Source organism: Lolium perenne, chromosome 4 (assembly GCF_019359855.2).
Source record: "Lolium perenne isolate Kyuss_39 chromosome 4, Kyuss_2.0, whole genome shotgun sequence".
NCBI classification, from domain to species: domain Eukaryota; kingdom Viridiplantae; phylum Streptophyta; class Magnoliopsida; order Poales; family Poaceae; genus Lolium; species Lolium perenne.
Genome location: NC_067247.2, coordinates 37,159,275 through 37,178,925, shown reverse-complemented (window position 1 = coordinate 37,178,925; position 19,651 = coordinate 37,159,275).

The window sequence follows — 19,651 nt, the reverse complement described above, 5'->3', positions numbered from 1 at the left end:
CAGTTCCGCATTCGCATCTTTCAGAGTCCGGATATTTTCCGCCTGATTCAGAGTAACGCGGCGCTAAAGGGCAATGTTCTTGTGCAGCTCGTAATGCAGCGCCTGCTGTTCCTGTAAAACATAGACAGGGCAGGAGTAAAAATTCGGCCTGTAACAGTGGTTTCCTTCAAAGCATTATTGCCGGAACCTTTCCGCCATAATGCTTGGGGGCTACTGATCCAATTTAAAAACTTTCCCGGAAGTAATCTTTCTCTAAGCATCTAAGCGCTAACTATTCTTTGAGTTTCCGCCTACATGCTTGGGGGCTACTGGGGAGTACCTTTTGCTTGCAGATGAGTTTGTCGAAGAACTGGCCGACATCCTTCTTAAAGTCTTGGATTTCCGATATCGCGACGTCAGGCTTCCCCCAGGCATTGTTCAGCATGGTGTTGAGCAAGTCTTGTTCAAGCTCCCATTTCTCCGCCTCGGTTAACTTGTTGAAAAACTTGGTAGCATATGCCTTGGGGGTGGAAGTGGTGTCAGCCGGATCTCCAAAGTTTTTCGGAAAAACGACGATGTCGCCAGCGCCGTTTCCGGCCTTCTCGGAAGAAGTGACTTCAGCATCTCCTTGGCCTTGTTCTTCTGCGTCTTCTTGGGCAGGGCCTTTGGCCTTAGGATCTTCTCCGCCCACTTTCTCGCTGCTAACCGGAATTATTTCCGGTGGAGTGTTTGCGGCAGGAGGGGGAGATTGATCAGCCTGAGGGGGAGACGGCCGAGGAGTAGGGTGGGAGGTACTTGGCGGAGCTGGAGTAGTAGGACCAACTACCGGAGACTTTTTCATGTATTTAGTAATAGGCTCTTGGCTGATGGTCCGCGTGGCAGTGGTACTCGGATTCCTGCAAACAAGTGAAAGGGATCGAATAAGAGATAATTTCGCCAAAATAGAGGTGCACCATATTCGGAAACTTACGGGGCGCCGGGGATGATGGGGCGCGAGCGTTTGCCAGCTGTTGAAAGCATCTTCAGGCGTGCACGTTCCGCTTTCCTCGAGTCTAGCGGAGGTGGCCTTACGGTCTTGGACTTCTTGGCGGAGGCCTCGCCGCTAGCTCCGGCCACGAGCCGGAAGCTTTGGCGCGGGGACGCTTCGAAGGTCGAGGGGCCGCCTTGCGGGGTGCCTGTTCCTCTTCCTCCTCTTCGTCTTCCGGAACCTCCTCCGCCGCGTCGCCGCTGACAGGGACACGAAGAATGGTGCGGAAGTTTTCCTCCGCCAAAGTGTTGAGCTGGGAGGAATATGAATAAAAGTCAAAGTTAACATCCAAAAACTTGTGAAGTTTGAAGCAACAAAAAGAACAGAGCTTGCCGGAGGACACTGGTCGTTTATGTAGATATCCTTGATCAGTTCCGGGACCGGTTGGCCCCGGCCTATCTTCACGAGCGTTTTGATTCTCCTCTTGAGGGAATCAGCTGGAAGGTCGTGGCGGGCAGCCCGGAGCAGGTCGTCCGCCCCGGTGTATGCGCAGATTAATCGCGCATTATACCGAAGTGGCTGGATCCGCCGGGTGAACCAGCTAAGGGTAAGCTGAGCTCCGGTTAGCCCGTCATGGACTAGCCAGGAGATTCTCCGCGCTGCCTTCTCCAAGATAGGGGTTTGGGCGAGCGAAGGAACAAAGCTCCAGCTTGCGAGCTCTTCCGGAGGCTCGTTGATGAACTTGGGCAAGCCATCGTGGATGTCTGGAACTGAGGCGTTCTTTTCATAGAACCATCCGGCGTTCCAGTACCGGACGGATTCGTGCGAATCGTGAGGAGGATACATGCGGCCAGGTCGGAGCATGAACGTCATACTCCCACAGTTCACCATTGCTTTGTCTTTCGTTTCCTTCTTCACCCGGAAGAAGAACTGCCATAATTTGACATCTGGTCGGATCCCAAGGTGCCCTTCGCAAAGAGTTACGAAGTTGGAGAGGAGGAGGTATGAGTTTGGGCAGATGTTGTGGGGCTGGAGCCCGTATGTGTTGAGGATGGAGAGGAAAAACTCCGAGCAAGGGAGTGATAGTCCGCGTTCCACCCAAGCCTTAGTCATGACAATTTCTCCGGCTTCGGGCTTGGGGACGTCGGAATCGCGTACGAAGCTCCAGTGGGTGGAGATCATACCCTCGTTCTGGAGCTCTCTAAGCTCCACATCAGTAGTTTCGCAGGGCCACCACTGACCCCGCTCACCTTCACGGATCCGGGCCTTGGACGCCCTCTTGTTTTCCGCCTCCTGTACTTTGGCTGCCATCCTAGCTTGTCCCTCGAGTTCTTCTTGAAGCTCTTTGAGGGAGGGGATCCGGCCTGGAGCGGTGCTGGAAGATGCGGAAAACGGTTGAGCTAACCTAATGTCGGAAACATATGGTGGCAGGTATGCTATGGGATCCGGACATATTGGTTCTAATGGATTGGGATCCGGGCTACTCGGAGAGCTACCAGTACAGTGCGATGAATCAAGTGGCATGCTTCCGGCTGTGCCCATGCAAATTATTTGAGTATCCGGATCTACACTAAGTTTGTCTTCTACGAGGCCGGCGCACATACCGTTAATGGCGCGGTGGCTCGACGGAGCTCCGGTGAAGTCGAGGTCGCCGGACTTGCAGGAAATCACCTCGCGTGACCACGAATCGGCGGCGGGAAGGATTTCCCGTTCAACCGAAGGGGTCTTGGCGCGAGGAGAGGCTTGGACTGGCGGCGCGCGGAGTTCACCGTGGCGAGGTTCGCCGGAGATGAGATCCGTCGGGCGGCGCGGCGCGAGGAAGAAGACGATGAGGGTGAGAAGGTGAAAGAATGAGAAGTTACCGCGGGCGAGGGTTATATATAGACCCCGCGCGGAGATTCATGTTTCGGATCTAACGGTGGAAACTGAACAGTCACGCCGTTGGATGATCGACACGTGTCTTAGGTCAAATAATGGTAAAATGACGTGGAGGTAACTTAACTGTGCACTCCCGAAAATTCCGGCTAAAGATTTGCATCTGCGAAAATTTAGCGCGGGAAATAAGGAGGTTGTACGCGGGAAATAAGGAGGTTGTACGCGGGAAAAGCGGAATCTCCGTTGTCATATCCAATCTGAAGACTAAGGATTTTCGAGTGAATGAACCCGGAATCAAGTAAAAGTTTTGAAGCTCTTCAAGATTCTCTTCGGATCCGAGCTGAATGAAGTCGGAGGAATGATGAATCTCGGAGAACTTCGGGGGCTACTGTTGTGGGTATACTTTATGGGTATATCAACGGCATGGCCTAGATCCAGCAAGCCCGGGTGGCCCATAGTTGGTGGTGAGGCATGTGGCCCATCGGGCGGCCCAGTTGCTGTAGATCATGAAGGATGAAGTCCAGCCCAGGAACAGGAAGCCGGATCTCAACCGACCTACGAAGGAGGCCGGATCCGTGACAGCCCATGAAGTATCCGGATCCAGCACGACCTAGAAGGATGGCGGATCCTTGACGTACACGGCAAGACATTGTACCGTAGTTAGGCAACTTGTATTCCGGCTAGAACTCTCCATGTAAACCCTAGATCCGTGCGCCTATATAAGCCGGATCCCGGGAGCCCTAGAGGCACAACCACAACTCATTGTAACAACGCGAAAGCGCCCAGATAATTCCAGACAAGCAGCAGTAGGCCCTGTCATCGTGCAGGTGTTCCGAAGCTGGGTAACTCGCGTACCACCGTCCCGTGTGCACTCCGCCCTATGGCCCCTACTTCTTCTCCCCCTCGTGAGGATCCCTCCTCCGAGGTACCGTCGATTAGGCAACGACAGTAAAGAACAATTGCAGTAGATTGTATTTCAGATGTAAAGAATAGGACCGGGGTCCACAGTTCACTAGTGGTGTCTCTCCCATAAGATAAACAGATGTTGGGTGAACAAATTACAGTTGGGCAATTGACAAATAAAGAAGGCATAACAATGCATATACATATATCATGATGAGTACTATGAGATTTAATCAGGGCATTACGACAAAGTACATAGACCGCTATCCAGCATGCATCTATGCCTAAAAAGTCCACCTTCAAGTTATCATCCGAACCCCCTCCAGTATTAAGTTGTAAACAACAGACAATTGCATTAAGTATGGTGCGTAATGTAATCAACACAAATATCCTTAGACAAAGCATCGATGTTTTATCCCTAGTGGCAACAACACATCCACAACCTGTTGCGGTCAGAAGCCCATTGGCGAGCAGCGACGGGCAACACAGTAGAGCCGGGAACAACTTAGGGCTGCGGCTGGCCCTGGTCCCTCCGAGCGACGGCCCGCAAAGCCTCTGGTACGCACGTCCGATGCTGGTGCAAGGGCGTGCCACCTGACCTATACCTGGTCAGGAAGGTGATGGAGATGCCTCGCTTAGTTTCCTGCATGGCATACACGTAAACATTAAATACGAGCCTCGATCGGCTCTCAGGATATCCTGTGAATCGGCTCAAAGAGCCGATCCACCCATGATTCGTACGAGGTGCACGAATATATGGTGGTCCTGCTTGATCAAGATAAAGCTAAAGCGATCTACGACGATTTAGGGTTTTCACCGCATAATCGGAACATCCTACTCACGATTGGGCCTCGCGGCCACGCACGGTGATCGTAAGCCGATCCTAGATAGGGCCTAAAAACCAACACGAGGTTGATCCCCGGAACATCCTGTCTAGGACTAGCAAACGACACCCTACGTGCCGCTGGATCCTCCAACCCTTTGTAAGGCCTAACTATTGCAGATATTAAACTAATCCTTGAAGAAACAAGGAGCAACCGTAACGGATCGGATCTACTAAATAATGATCAAGCGGGGTGCCGCCCCTACACCTAAGATAGGTGTAAGGGCGGCTAGATATGCAAGGGTTGCACTACGATAGCATATGATACGAAGAACAATGCTAACCCTAACATATCTAAGATAACTACGTTGCTCGCCATCAAAAAGGCTTCAGTACGAGCAACGCGTGAACAACATAAAGCTTGTGCTGCCTAGATCGCAAGATGCGATCTAGGCAGCATGATGCTTACCGGTAGAAACCCTCGAGACGAAGGAGTTGGCGATGCGCCGAGATTGATTTGTGGTTGAACGTTGGTTGTTGTTTATTTCATAAACCCTAGATACATATTTATAGTCCAGGGGACTTTCTAATTTAGGCGTGCACCCAACCGTGCACGGGACAAACTTTACCTAAACGACACGTATCCTACTATATTACAGATACACGGGCCAACTAGCCCAAACTTTGCATAACAGGCCGATTCACGTTTTTTCTTCCATGTATATTCTTCAAATCCATCTTGATCGCGGCCCACCTCTGACTCGGTCAAATTCTGGTGATAACACATGCCCCCCTGGTTTTGGAATTGATAATTCCAAAATCACTCTGTTTTTTTCTTCGTCGGGTCATGTTGTAACAGAGCAGAACCGTCGCAGTATTCTTCATCATAATGCCTTGTCCCCTCAACTTCTCTGAAAAATTTGATAGCTTCAGCACTACTTCCTTGGAAACTGCATCAGGCTCCTCCTTATTTAACTGTGCCGACTGACTCGCTTTTTCATCCCCCTCCTCAGGTCTAGCTATCGGCACCAAAAGCCCTCTTTCCCTGTAGCAATGTCTTCTTCTTCCTCCGTCTCCTCTGGCCTCTCTTTCCAATCTTCTTCCTCGAGCGAGCCGATGTCGGAGCCCGAGTGGGACTTTGACTTCATGTCAGATGGCGACATGCCCCTGACTGATGGGGAAGGCAACCTCCAGTTCCTCATTGAAGGGGAACTGAAGAGCGAAAGCGAGGATGACCTCCACTCATGGAGGAACTCCACTTCCTCCGATAATGGGGAGGAAGAGGAGGACGAGGAGGTAGAGGAAGAAGAGGAAGAAGACGATTCCTCTTCCTCCGCTGGGTACCCGCCGGCGAAGCGCCTCCGTGCTTGGGCGGTCAGTGAAGATGACGATGATGACGAAGAGGAAGAAGCTCCGGTCGAAGGCTGGGGCAGCAGTGACGAGGAGTTCTCCGGAAGTAGCGCCGGCGGCAGCTACGACGCCGACGACGAGGGCAGCGAGGATTAGTGACATAGGATCAGTAGTACGCGAGCAATCGGCTCTTCTTTTGTTCCTCTTTCCTTGAGCAATCGGCTCTTCATTGTAAAAAACCCTCCTTTGTTAATGAAGAAGTATTTCCAGTCAACTTTTTCGCCGATAGTCAAAGTCAAATAATCTCCGAAAAGAGCCGATGGCATCGCACCGGTCTCTATCATAAAAACACGAGTAAGGTCGACCTAGCCGCCCCTCCAAACGGTAACCTGCGACCTCCATCTGAGAAAGCAAACTCAGATCCCCAAATCGCCACCTGAGCAGTTCCAACTCAAGACCAACTGCATCATAGATCTCGACCGCGCCGCCCCCAACTCCTTCAACGCATCCGATGGCGGAATCATCCAACACCAACGCCATGGCTTCTGGTCTGAAGGTAATCCTCAACCTCCTCTCGCCATTCGAATCGACATAGGATTAATGGCAAACACCTGGATTAATGTTTTGTTCCGCTATTAATTTAGGTTTCAGACATTCTTCTGCCACATCCTTCTCTCGCAAATTCGATGTGCCTTGGTCCTCGTTCTTCCGAGAGTCCCGCCCTGTTAATTTCGTGTGAAGCTAACAGTATCCCCTTCATGAATCAGAACTTAGATCTGACTTCCTGGGCCGACTGCCTGTGAGCTTGGCCTAATCCTCCTGAGGGTTGGGTGGCATGGTACAATAGAGTATCCAAAACCCATTATGTCACTTGGGAAACCATAGGGATAGCCGATGCCTTGTCATTATCATTGTCTCCTCTTGAGAAGAATGAAAATATTCTGAAAACCATCGGCTACTTCAGTGCGATGCACTGAATTGCTTCATGTTTGGCCATGGCCCTATGACACCGACTCTGCTGGATGTGGCCATGATCACAGGCCTAGACATTGCATCCCCCAGCCCTTCTGCATTCAAACTGCCGAAAGTCCCTTTCACTCTTTCCTCTAAAAAAGAGTGCACCAGCTGGGGTGCCTATCTCAATCGTTATATGAAAAACAAAGGCCCTGTGACAGAGAGGGAACACACAGCCTTCCTGAACTTCTGGCTGGAGCACTTCATATTCTGTGGCCCATCGCTCGCCCCTACCAAGAATTACCTGTCCCTGGCCTATGAACTTGCTAAAGGCACCCAACTTGGCCTAGGCAAACTGTTTCTTGGAGAGGTCTATCGATCCCTCCAACTGATATCTGTCAAACTGTTCTCTCAAAAGACAGTTAAAACTGGCGGCCCCTGGTGGTTTATTCAGTTGTGGGCCCAACTATACTTTCAAAACCAGATCCCAGACTTCCCACCGTTGACCACCTGCACCTTTCCAGATGTTAATGGAAAGGCTATTCGATGCACCAGCTATGGCCAAGCTTTGTATGGTCTCCCAGGCAGCAGGCTGATCCCTAAGGAAGCAGCAGGGTGGTTTAAGATTTTCTTCCAAGGTTTGGACAACCCCCTGTTCTTTCCTTATACTGAATCGACGAACTTTGAAAACCCAGTCTCCTTTCGATTGGATGACTTTGCCGATGACGCCAAAGACCGACATCTGTACTCTATCATGATTCGTCCTTGCTTCCTCCCTGTTGGCATGAGTACCTCGAACCGGATCATCAAGCCCGGTTATGAGTGTTATCAACCGGTAGTGGTAGCCCGACAGCTTGGTCTCGGGCAGGTGCCTCCACACTTCTTCTTACATCACCTGACAACAAGTAGAGCTGAACTGCCTGACATCCTTACTGCCCAAAGGTGTTATACCTTTTTTGATGCTTTGGCCATTCCAATTCCCCACGACCTCCGTTTCTCCTTCACTACCGATGGTTTCGAGACTTGGTGGTCCATGTGGAAGACTGAAAGTGCATGGAGCCCCCATGTGTGGTTTTGGTAATTAATGACAATCCCTATGGACTAATGTTTGCATTGAGTTATATTTGTAGGAGTTGTCCATAGGCAATTCTTGAACCATATGTTGGCTTCAAGGTTGCAATAAGAAGAAATTGATGAAGGATATCAAGTGTCAAGTATGTCTTGAAGATGAAGATGAAGTGAGCCCTCAAGCTACTTCAAGACATCAACATGATGAAGAATGAAGAAATGAAGTGCAAGTTCAAGATGAGCCATCTCGAAGAGATCCTTTGCTTGAGTCTTGCCATCCATATGGTGATCATGGATATGTGAAGATGCGCCGAAGAAGAAGCTCTCCCATGGTGGATTATGGGGGAGCAATCCACAAGACTTCGTCAAGCAAGCACAAGCAAGAAAGGCGTTCCATCTTGTTGAGGTCAAGATCGTCGTCATCGAGCTCAAGTGGAATGCGCAAGTATAAGGTTTGCTCTTGATAGGGTTTGTTTCTCACCGGTCTCATAGTGTAGTTGGAGACCGGTTTATAGTTTAGTTGCCGTACTATCAAGAGGGCTCTCGAGTGAGTAACTCGATCGTATCGTTCGGAGAGAGCTCAAACCTTTGCATCCTTGCATCATCTTTCTTGGTTGTTATTTGGACCTTATCCATGTGATGTTTTAGAGCTTGTGCTTATTCTCATGACAAGCTCTAGTTCATCGAAAACGGATTTCGCATAGATCACTTGTTGCGTTTTCGAGTTTGGTTCATCATCTTTCTTGGTTTTATTTGGATCTTATCCATGTGATGTTTTAGAGCTTGTGCTTATTCTCATGACAAGCTCTAGTTCATTGAGAATGGTTTTTCCATGGGCAACTTGTTGCATTTTCAAGATTGGAGGTTTTACCGGTATGTCTTTTTGAGATAGGTCAAACCTTTCTTCATTTGTTTCTATCCTCCTTTGCTGGACTATGATGTTTCTATGCATATTGTTGTAGAGCTCGTTGTTGTGATTTCAACGAGCCCAAGATCATCGAAATCGGAGTCCGGATGCAAAAGTTATGCCCGTTTTAGTTTTGGTGTTTCTGCAGTTTTCTTAGGCCGGATATTTTGGAAATATCCGGGCCGGATTATCCGGGCCGGATATTTCGGAAATATCCGGCCCCCCGAAATCGTCTAAGGACCGGAAGAAAAGCAGCTCTGGATAGGGGCCGGATTTTTGGCCGGATTTTGTCCAGGTTTTGTCCACGAGGCCGGATTATCCGGCCCCCGGATAATCCGGCCCCAACTTGGGCCGGAATATCCGGCCCTGTTTTTGCCCAAACGGCTCGATTTTCTTGGGGGGTATAAATACCCCCCTTCTTCCTCCTTGGGCAGGGCTTCTCTCACTCTCTCTCTCCTCCATTGTTGAACTAGAGAAGCTTGCACTATCTCTCAATCCCTCCATGATTCTTGCCCCCATTTGAGGGAAAAGAGAGAGGAGATCTAGATCTACTTTTCTACCAATCAAATCCATCTCTTTGTGAGTGGAATCCTCTAGATCTTGATCTTGGTGTTCTTTGTGAATTCCTTTGTTCTTCCTCTCTTATTCCCCCAATAGCTTTTGTAGCTTTGTTGGAATTTGAGAGAGAAGGACTTGAGCATCTTTGTGGTGTTCTTGCCATTGCATTTGGTGCATCGGTTTGAGTTCTCCACGGTGATTCGTGGAGGTGAAAGCAAGGAAGTTGTTACTCTTGGGTTCTTGGAACCCTAGACGGATTCTAGGCCTTTGTGGCGATTTGTTGGGAGCCTCCAATTAAGTTGTGGATGTGTGCCCCAATCTTTGTGTAAGGCCCGGTTTCCGCCTCGAAGGAAATCCCTTAGTGGAACCGTGACCTAGGCCTTTGTGGCGAGGGTCACCGGAGATTTAGGTGAGGCGCCTTCGTGGCGTTCGGTGTGTGGTGTGAGTACCGCATCTTGGGGTGAGGCCTTTGTGGCGTTGGTGTGCATCGAGCAACCACACCTCAAGGTGAGCCTCTTGTGGCGTTCGGGAGCACTAAGCAACCGCACCTCTCCACCGGAGATTAGCACTCGCAAGAGTGTGAACTCCGGGATAAATCATCGTCTCCCGCGTGCCTCGGTTATCTCTATACCCGAGCTCTTTACTTATGCACCTTACCTTGTGATAGCCATCGTGCTTGAAGTTATATATATCTTGCTATCACATACTTGCTTGTATTGCTTAGCATAAGTTGTTGGTGCACATAGGTGAACTCTTGCTTAGAATAAGTTGTTGGTGCACATAGGTGAACCATAGTATATATGCTTTGGGCTTGACAAAGTAAACGCTAGTTTTATTCCGCATTAGTTAAGCCCATCTCGTAAAAGTTTTAAATCGCCTATTCAACACCCCCTCTAGGCGACATCCGTGTCCTTTCAATTGGTATCAGAGCAAGGTCTCTCATTCTTAGGCTTCACCGCCTTGAGAGTAAAGATGTCGGTTAGGGGATTAGATCACAATAACTTGTTTATATTTGATGGCACAAATTATGATCTATGGAAAATTTATGTGCTTAATATTTTGCGGGGTATTTCCCCGAACATGGAGCGATTTCTTGACATGGGTTTTTCTTCTCCTAAGGATCCCCAAAATTTATCTTATGAGGAGAAGAAAAACTCTTGTCTCGATGCTCTTGCTTCTCATGTGTTTTCCATTGTTGTGAGCAATGTAGTTACTTCTTCAATCATGCCTTTTGGGAGCGCTCATGAATTATGGACAAAGCTTAGAGATAAATATGATGTGTCCAATATCATTGAGGATGATTGTATTGCTTCCACTTCCGGCCGTGATGAGTTCTCATCTTCATCCACTTCACCAAAGTGTTTCAAGACACAAGGTAATGATATGGTGAGTGGTGATGGAAATTGCAATGTTGGTATTGAGCTTACTATTGATGATCCTTCATCTATATCTCATTGCAATGGTTCATCTTTGGACTTAAACACATCTAGCACTAGAAATGATTTACATGCTTGTGTTGATAGTCCTTGCATATCATGTGTAAGTTGCTTGAAAAAATCTAATGATGATATGCTTGCATTGTCTTGTGGCCATGATAAAAATGATTCTATTTCCTCTAGTTGTTGTGTGTCTAACAATGTAGAGGAAACCAAAGATTCTATTGGTCAAGACAAGATCTTGAAAGGAGCCTCAAGTAACTCCTCATCTTTATTTCACGGTCCTCATATATGCCTTATGGCCAAGGGTTCCACGGTACCTCCTACCATGGAACCTAATATGTCTCGTGGTGATAAGAATGAGGATGAATATGAAGAAGAGGATTGGGTTGTCTCTCTACGCGATAAAGGTGAGAGTGTATTCAAGGTTCTTTACAAAGATAAAATTGCTAGCTCTCACTTCTTTGAAATCTTGACTACCGCTATTGAGAGCCAAAAACTTATTTGGATGCATGAGAACACCATTGATAAAAAGGGTGCTCTTGAACGAGAGTATGCCGATGATGTAGCATCTTTAAAGAATGATCTTGAAGAAGAACAAGAGACCGTAGCCTCTCTTGAGGAGCAACTTCAAACCCTTGAGGTGTCTCAAAATGAAATATTTGCTAAACTCACTAAAGAAAGAGACCATGCTAAAGCTAAATTAAAATTGCTTAAAAATGAAAAGTTCAAAGTTGGTGTTGGCCATGATAAACTTGTTAAGGATCTAGATGATCTAGACAAGGCCCACAAGGCCTTGGAGAGCGAACACTCTATCCTCACCAAGTCATATGAGCAACTACAAGCTTCATATTTAAAAGAGCATGCTATGTTACCTTCTCTTCTTAATATGTCTTGTGATGATGCTTGTGCTACTAACTCTACTTCTTGTGAAGCATCTATCTTGAAGGAGAATGTTGAGCTAAGGGCTCAACTTGAATTGCTAACTAGCAATTATGGGAAATTGGAAGAAAATCATGGAAAGCTTTCTAGCTCCCATGAGGATCTTCTAGCCTCCCATGATAGGCTAAAGTTAGCTCATGAGACTATCATATCGAAGGCAACACCTTGTGAGCCTCATGTGGGTACTAGCACTACTACTCAAAATGTTATATTGCCATGTGCTAGTCCTAGTAATTCATCCACTCATAATATTGCTAAATCTTGTGATGAATTATCTTCCTTGCCTTCTTGCTCTAACAATGAAGGTTCTACTTCCTCTAGTACTTGTGTTGTTACTAACCATGTAGAGGAAATCAAAGAGCTCAAGGCTCAAGTCACTTCTTTGAAGAATGACTTGGTAAAGAGTCATGAAGGGAAATGCAAACTTGACACGATGTTAAGTGTGCAACAATCCCAATGACAAGAGTGGACTTGGATTCAAATCCAACAACAAGAACAAGTCCAACAACAACAACAACAACAAGAAGAAGGGCCAAGTACAAGTCAAAGACCCGGCCAAGATTGTTTGCTTCAAGTGCAAAATTGAAGGGCACCATGTTAGATCTTGCCCTTTGAAGAAGAAGCAAAAAGGGAAGCGGCCTCAAGCTCAAACTCATATTCAACCTCAAGTTGAAGAAATTCCACTTCCCAAGAAGAATCAAGCCAATGCTCCCATTGTGGAGAAATCTAGTGAGAAGAAGGAGAGGAAAAGAACTTGCTACATATGCCGTGAGAAGGGCCACATCTCCTCTTTTTGCACTATTGGTACCTCATCCAACTCTATCTCCATTGATGATGTTTATTCTCTTCGTAAGGATGAGGGTGGCAATGTGTTTGCCAAATATGTTGGTGCTCAAAGTGGTGTCAAGAAAAGAACCATTTGGGTTGCCAAGCCTATTGTGACTAACCTCTTAGGACCCAACTTAGTTGGGGACCAACAATCCAAAACTTGATCAATAGGTGCTTGTTGGTGGGCATTGGAGACTTGGTTACATCATGAAGAATTAAGGGATCTTCATCACTTATCTTATCTCAAGCCAAGTCTTTTGGTTATCTTACTTCTATCATACACCCAATGTTCCTCCTTGCGGTAACATGTGCTCAACTCTTTTATATTGAAAGTTACTCGCCCCTTTGCATGTGTTAGTTTTGTTCCTAACATATGTTTGTATATGTTGTGCATCCTACTAGTTTTTCTTGAGAAATCAAGTCTATGTATGTTAGGTTGCACACCATGTATTTGTGTGTGTGTTGGAGCCTCTTTGCATCTTGTTGTATCCTATATGGCTCTTATGAGCGATTAATGGACAATCCCATTTTGGGGGAGTGACATTCCTTTGGGAATTTCATGATCCTAACAATGTGTGTACATGAGGAATACCACTTAGAATTGATATTGCAAGATTATCTAGTCTCTATGTGGTATGTCATCTTCATGAGAAATTCAAATTCTAATGTCCATTAATATCTCTACTTGGATCTTATTTGCCTCTTGTGAAAATAAATTCCTTATCACATTATGGGGGAGTAATAAGCTTTGTGCATATTACAAGCCTAGGAAATGTGAACATTTGAGGTTGTGTCACATAGAATTGATATTGTAGATTATCTCTCCTATGTGGCATGTTTGCTCAAACAAGCTCCAATTTGCTTAAATGGCTTCATTGCTAATATCTTTGTGGATCTTATTTGTGTAAGTTTTTCTTGGCATGGTTTTTCACAACGTGTCCCTCAATACATTTTTGGAAAACCATGTGCTTCAAGTCATACTATTAATTGCTTTGCATGTTGGTATGAATACTATTAATTGCTTTGCATGTTGGTATGAATACTATTAATTGCTTTGCATGTTGGTATGAATACTATTAATTGCCTTGCATGTTGGTATGACTAAATGAAGCTATCAAGAAACTTTCTTTGCATGATGGTTAACTCTTATCTTTTACCATATGCTTTGTTCGTTGTAAATATGATCTTATGTATACTTACAAACTACCACCGGAAATATTTCCTAATACCTCTTGTCCTAGGACAATTGGTAATCAATTATGAGGTAGATATTTATTGATCATATCTACATTGGCTCTTGTGTTTAAATTGCCTTATTTATTGCCATGAATTTGTTGTGCTTTGACTCCCATGTGTCTTCCTTGCATCTTATGGATCTTGTGTTTAAATTGCCTTATTTATTGCCATGAATTTGTTGTGCTTTGACTCCCATGTGTTCTTTTTTCTATTCAAACTTTCTTAGCTTTTTTTGTAGATATAGGTAGTGTGATGATCCTAGTTGTGTGCATTTTGTATCCATATTCTAAATCCTAGATAATGCACTAATCTTGGGGGAGCTCTCCTATATTTGTTATATAAACTTCTCTTGATCTTTATCAAAAATTTGGTTTTGGGAGTCATAAATTTTCTTTTTGGTACTGTGTGCCATCATAAAAAGTGTCGAGGGTTTGGTTTATTTGTTGGAACCTTGCTCTCTTGGGAGTTGGTTATCTCATTCCTTTGTGCTTAGGTTTAATTAGCTTCTTATAATGAGATAAGTCTTTGGAGTCAATCTTGTGTTGATTTGATTCTTTGATATAATTTGGACAACCATTGTCTCTTGGTTTATTTGGTGTTTTGTCCAAATTGTATCTTCCTTTGGTTCTTGAAAGTATTGTGCATGCATATTTAATATATGTATATCTTATGGCATGTGTCACTTTCTTTGATCCAATATATAGGGTAAACTCCATCAAATCCTAATTTGGCTAAGATGTGCATGAAATTCAATTTCATATCTATATGCACATAGAATTGTGGAGTTTGTCCTATATGTTGTAGTGTGTCTAACTACTTCGGACCCAATTAGTTTGGGGACCATTTTGTACTTACCTTTGTGTTAGGTACAATGGATATGCATTGAATGCTTGTCTCACTCTTGGAAAGAAGTGGTGACTCAATGGTAACGTGAGGCAAGCTAGGATGATCAACGAACACATATCTACTACATCCACACCAATGCTATCTTGGTAACAAGTATCTTCTCATGCATACTTTTCTTGTATCCAACCTTATGGTTGCATCTTGGCATGAATCTCTTGATTTGCAAATGTTGTGCTTCTTGCAAAAGTCTTAATGAAACCTCTTTATTGTGAATGTGAGTAATTTGAGATGAGTGCATGTGTTGGGAAGTATTTTAAATCATGCTCATGATTCATCCATCCCAACTATGCCTATCTAGCAATTTTGTTGCATATCAATTCCTCAAGGCTCTCACATGTGCAATATAGATGAAAGTGCAAATTTAGTTACTTCTTTTGGTATCCCGTTTGTGATACTTGTTGCCTTTCTCAAATGCATCCCAACTATCTTCTATCCCTTGTTGATATTTGTGATGTATTTTAGTTGTTTGTGGTTGAAGTTCATGAATGTACAATAAGATAATATTGAGCCTTTGGCCATGCTATTAAGCAAAAATCTTATTGGTATATTGCATGACTTCGTCTTGGATATCATGCTATTTTTCTTGTGTATCTATTTGGTGTGTGCATGTTTCTTTGTGGATAAATATCTTTGTGATATTGTCCACTTAGAGAAACTTATACACATAAGAGATGATACATCTCCATTTGATATCTTTTTTATTTGTTGCATGTTGATTGGTCATGCTAAGAAATATAATTCATTGAAGACTATGATGATGCTTTTTGCTCATCCATATAATAGTCTTATAATATGCTTTATCATGCCTTTCACATATCTTCTTGGTTGAGCCTTTTATTATGGTGCCTCTTACTTTTTGCTCAACTATTTGTTTGTTGCAAGTGTTAAGCTTATTTCTCTATCTATGATCTATTCCAAATGTTTGTGTTTTAAATGGTAATGAGGGAGTGAGGATTCCATGTTATGCATATTGTATTCAAATACAACATTTTAATTTATGCATGTACCTTGGGGAGCTTCCTCATTTGATTTAGAGCACTATCTTGTGGTGATCATTAGAGTTTGATTCACTTGGTATCTTTTGTTTTTGAATGATATTATGGGAGTGATGATTCCATGTTTGTGCACTTTATACTCCAATGCAAATTGTCTAGTTTTGTGCACAAACCTTGGGGAGCTTCCTCATATTATTTAGAGCAATCTTCTTGATCTTATCATAATATCTATCTTTCTTTTGGTATCCTCTTTGTGACTCATTTGGTTGCTTGCTTCATTTGTTGAAGCTTCTTGACTTTGTTATCTTTTTGCAATCTTTGATCCTATCTATAGTGTGATTCCTTCGAATATTCGCCATTGGATATGTGCATTTGATTCCACTCAAATTATGAGAAATGCACACGCTATGGAGGAACTCTCACTATATTAGCCTTTTAAATTTTTCACCCATTTCGGCAATTGGTGCCAATGGGGGAGAAGTTTGGAGGGTTTAAGGGAATTTGGTTATGTCTTTGCTTTGTGCTTAAGCATGTGCCTTTATTGCATTGCATCTTGTTGCTTTGCATAGTTGAATATTTAGAGGAAACTCCACTAGGCTTTGAATGCCAATATATGCAATGAAAGTCAAGATCATTCACACATGCATATATTATGGGGAGTTTGCTCTATATATTCAACTTATTTGTTACTTAAATTCCTTATATAAACCCTCTCAAAGAGATTGTCATCAATTACCAAAATGGGGGAGATTGAAAGTGCATGGAGCCCCCATGTGTGGTTTTGGTAATTAATGACAATCCCTATGGACTAATGTTTGCATTGAGTTATATTTGTAGGAGTTGTCCATAGGCAATTCTTGAACCATATGTTGGCTTCAAGGTTGCAATAAGAAGAAATTGATGAAGGATATCAAGTGTCAAGTATGTCTTGAAGATGAAGATGAAGTGAGCCCTCAAGCTACTTCAAGACATCAACATGATGAAGAATGAAGAAATGAAGTGCAAGTTCAAGATGAGCCATCTCGAAGAGATCCTTTGCTTGAGTCTTGCCATCCATATGGTGATCATGGATATGTGAAGATGCGCCCAAGAAGAAGCTCTCCCATGGTGGATTATGGGGGAGCAATCCACAAGACTTCGTCAAGCAAGCACAAGCAAGAAAGGCGTTCCATCTTGTTGAGGTCAAGATCGTCGTCATCGAGCTCAAGTGGAATGCGCAAGTATAAGGTTTGCTCTTGATAGGGTTTGTTTCTCACCGGTCTCATAGTGTAGTTGGAGACCGGTTTATAGTTTAGTTGCCGTACTATCAAGAGGGCTCTCGAGTGAGTAACTCGATCGTATCGTTCGGAGAGAGCTCAAACCTTTGCATCCTTGCATCATCTTTCTTGGTTGTTATTTGGACCTTATCCATGTGATGTTTTAGAGCTTGTGCTTATTCTCATGACAAGCTCTAGTTCATCGAAAACGGATTTCGCATAGATCACTTGTTGCGTTTTCGAGTTTGGTTCATCATCTTTCTTGGTTTTTATTTGGATCTTATCCATGTGATGTTTTAGAGCTTGTGCTTATTCTCATGACAAGCTCTAGTTCATTGAGAATGGTTTTTCCATGGGCAACTTGTTGCATTTTCAAGATTGGAGGTTTTACCGGTATGTCTTTTTGAGATAGGTCAAACCTTTCTTCATTTGTTTCTATCCTCCTTTGCTGGACTATGATGTTTCTATGCATATTGTTGTAGAGCTCGTTGTTGTGATTTCAACGAGCCCAAGATCATCGAAATCGGAGTCGGATGCAAAAGTTATGCCCGTTTTAGTTTTGGTGTTTCTGCAGTTTTCTTAGGCCGGATATTTTGGAAATATCCGGGCCGGATTATCCGGGCCGGATATTTCGGAAATATCCGGCCCCCCCGAAATCGTCTAAGGACCGGAAGAAAAGCAGCTCTGGATAGGGGCCGGATTTTTGGCCGGATTTTGTCCAGGTTTTGTCCCTGAGGCCGGATTATCCGGCCCCCGGATAATCCGGCCCCAACTTGGGCCGGAATATCCGGCCCTGTTTTTGCCCAAACGGCTCGATTTTCTTGGGGGGTATAAATACCCCCCTTCTTCCTCCTTGGGCAGGGCTTCTCTCACTCTCTCTCTCCTCCATTGTTGAACTAGAGAAGCTTGCACTATCTCTCAATCCCTCCATGATTCTTGCCCCCATTTGAGGGAAAAGAGAGAGGAGATCTAGATCTACTTTTCTACCAATCAAATCCATCTCTTTGTGAGTGGAATCCTCTAGATCTTGATCTTGGTGTTCTTTGTGAATTCCTTTGTTCTTCCTCTCTTATTCCCCCAATAGCTTTTGTAGCTTTGTTGGAATTTGAGAGAGAAGGACTTGAGCATCTTTGTGGTGTTCTTGCCATTGCATTTGGTGCATCGGTTTGAGTTCTCCACGGTGATTCGTGGAGGTGAAAGCAAGGAAGTTGTTACTCTTGGGTTCTTGGAACCCTAGACGGATTCTAGGCCTTTGTGGCGATTTGTTGGGAGCCTCCAATTAAGTTGTGGATGTGTGCCCCAATCTTTGTGTAAGGCCCGGTTTCCGCCTCGAAGGAAATCCCTTAGTGGAACCGTGACCTAGGCCTTTGTGGCGAGGGTCACCGGAGATTTAGGTGAGGCGCCTTCGTGGCGTTCGGTGTGTGGTGTGAGTACCGCATCTTGGGGTGAGGCCTTTGTGGCGTTGGTGTGCATCGAGCAACCACACCTCAAGGTGAGCCTCTTGTGGCGTTCGGGAGCACTAAGCAACCGCACCTCTCCACCGGAGATTAGCACTCGCAAGAGTGTGAACTCCGGGATAAATCATCGTCTCCCGCGTGCCTCGGTTATCTCTATACCCGAGCTCTTTACTTATGCACCTTACCTTGTGATAGCCATCGTGCTTGAAGTTATATATATCTTGCTATCACATACTTGCTTGTATTGCTTAGCATAAGTTGTTGGTGCACATAGGTGAACTCTTGCTTAGAATAAGTTGTTGGTGCACATAGGTGAACCATAGTATATATGCTTTGGGCTTGACAAAGTAAACGCTAGTTTTATTCCGCATTAGTTAAGCCCATCTCGTAAAAGTTTTAAATCGCCTATTCACCCCCCCCTCTAGGCGACATCCGTGTCCTTTCAAAGACCCACGTCTTCAGGAGGGCTCTAGGACCGCTGCTGAGACAACTTGATGCCGAGTATGACATCCCTGCAGACCAGGTACCATCACTTAAACATTTCTTGTAACAGCATTATGGTGATTGTCTGTGACCTGACTCCATTTCCTGGCAGCAACAAGATGGCCCGGCTCCCACGCAAGCCGACGGTTCCCCTTTCATATTCCTTCCTCCAGCACCAGTGGTTCTCTTCTGCCAGAGCTCGCCACCCCTGAAGAAAGTCATAATGCAGAGTCAGCCGATTTCACCGAAATCGGCTCCCAAGAGTAAAGCATCTTCAGGGCCAGTTGCCCCCCGAGCCTCGACTCAGGCGAGGACGGCAGTGAGGAAGGTAGCTGCCAGGAAGACCCTGAAGCGTAAAGCTCCTGCCCAAGAAAGCTTGCACGTAAGTTGGTTCATGCCCTGTCCACATTTATCTGTTTTGGCCCAGTCTTTTACAACACGCTCGTATTCTTTTCTACAGACTTCCACTGAAGAAACCTCGAGCGGGGCCGTAGAATCCAGCCAGGGGGACTCGAGCTCGGGCAACTCTGAGAGGTCCACCACTCAGAGCCAGACGGCTTCACCAGCGCCGGCTTCTAAGAAAAAGGTCGATCCCCGAGCCTCCTGCTCCCCAAGCCCCGACCAGATCGGGGTCACGCACGAAGCGTCGATGCGTCAAAAGGGCTCGTAAAGACCCACGAGCCTCTCCATCAAGCCAGGAGGTCTCAAATGTAATTCTCTCCCTGGTC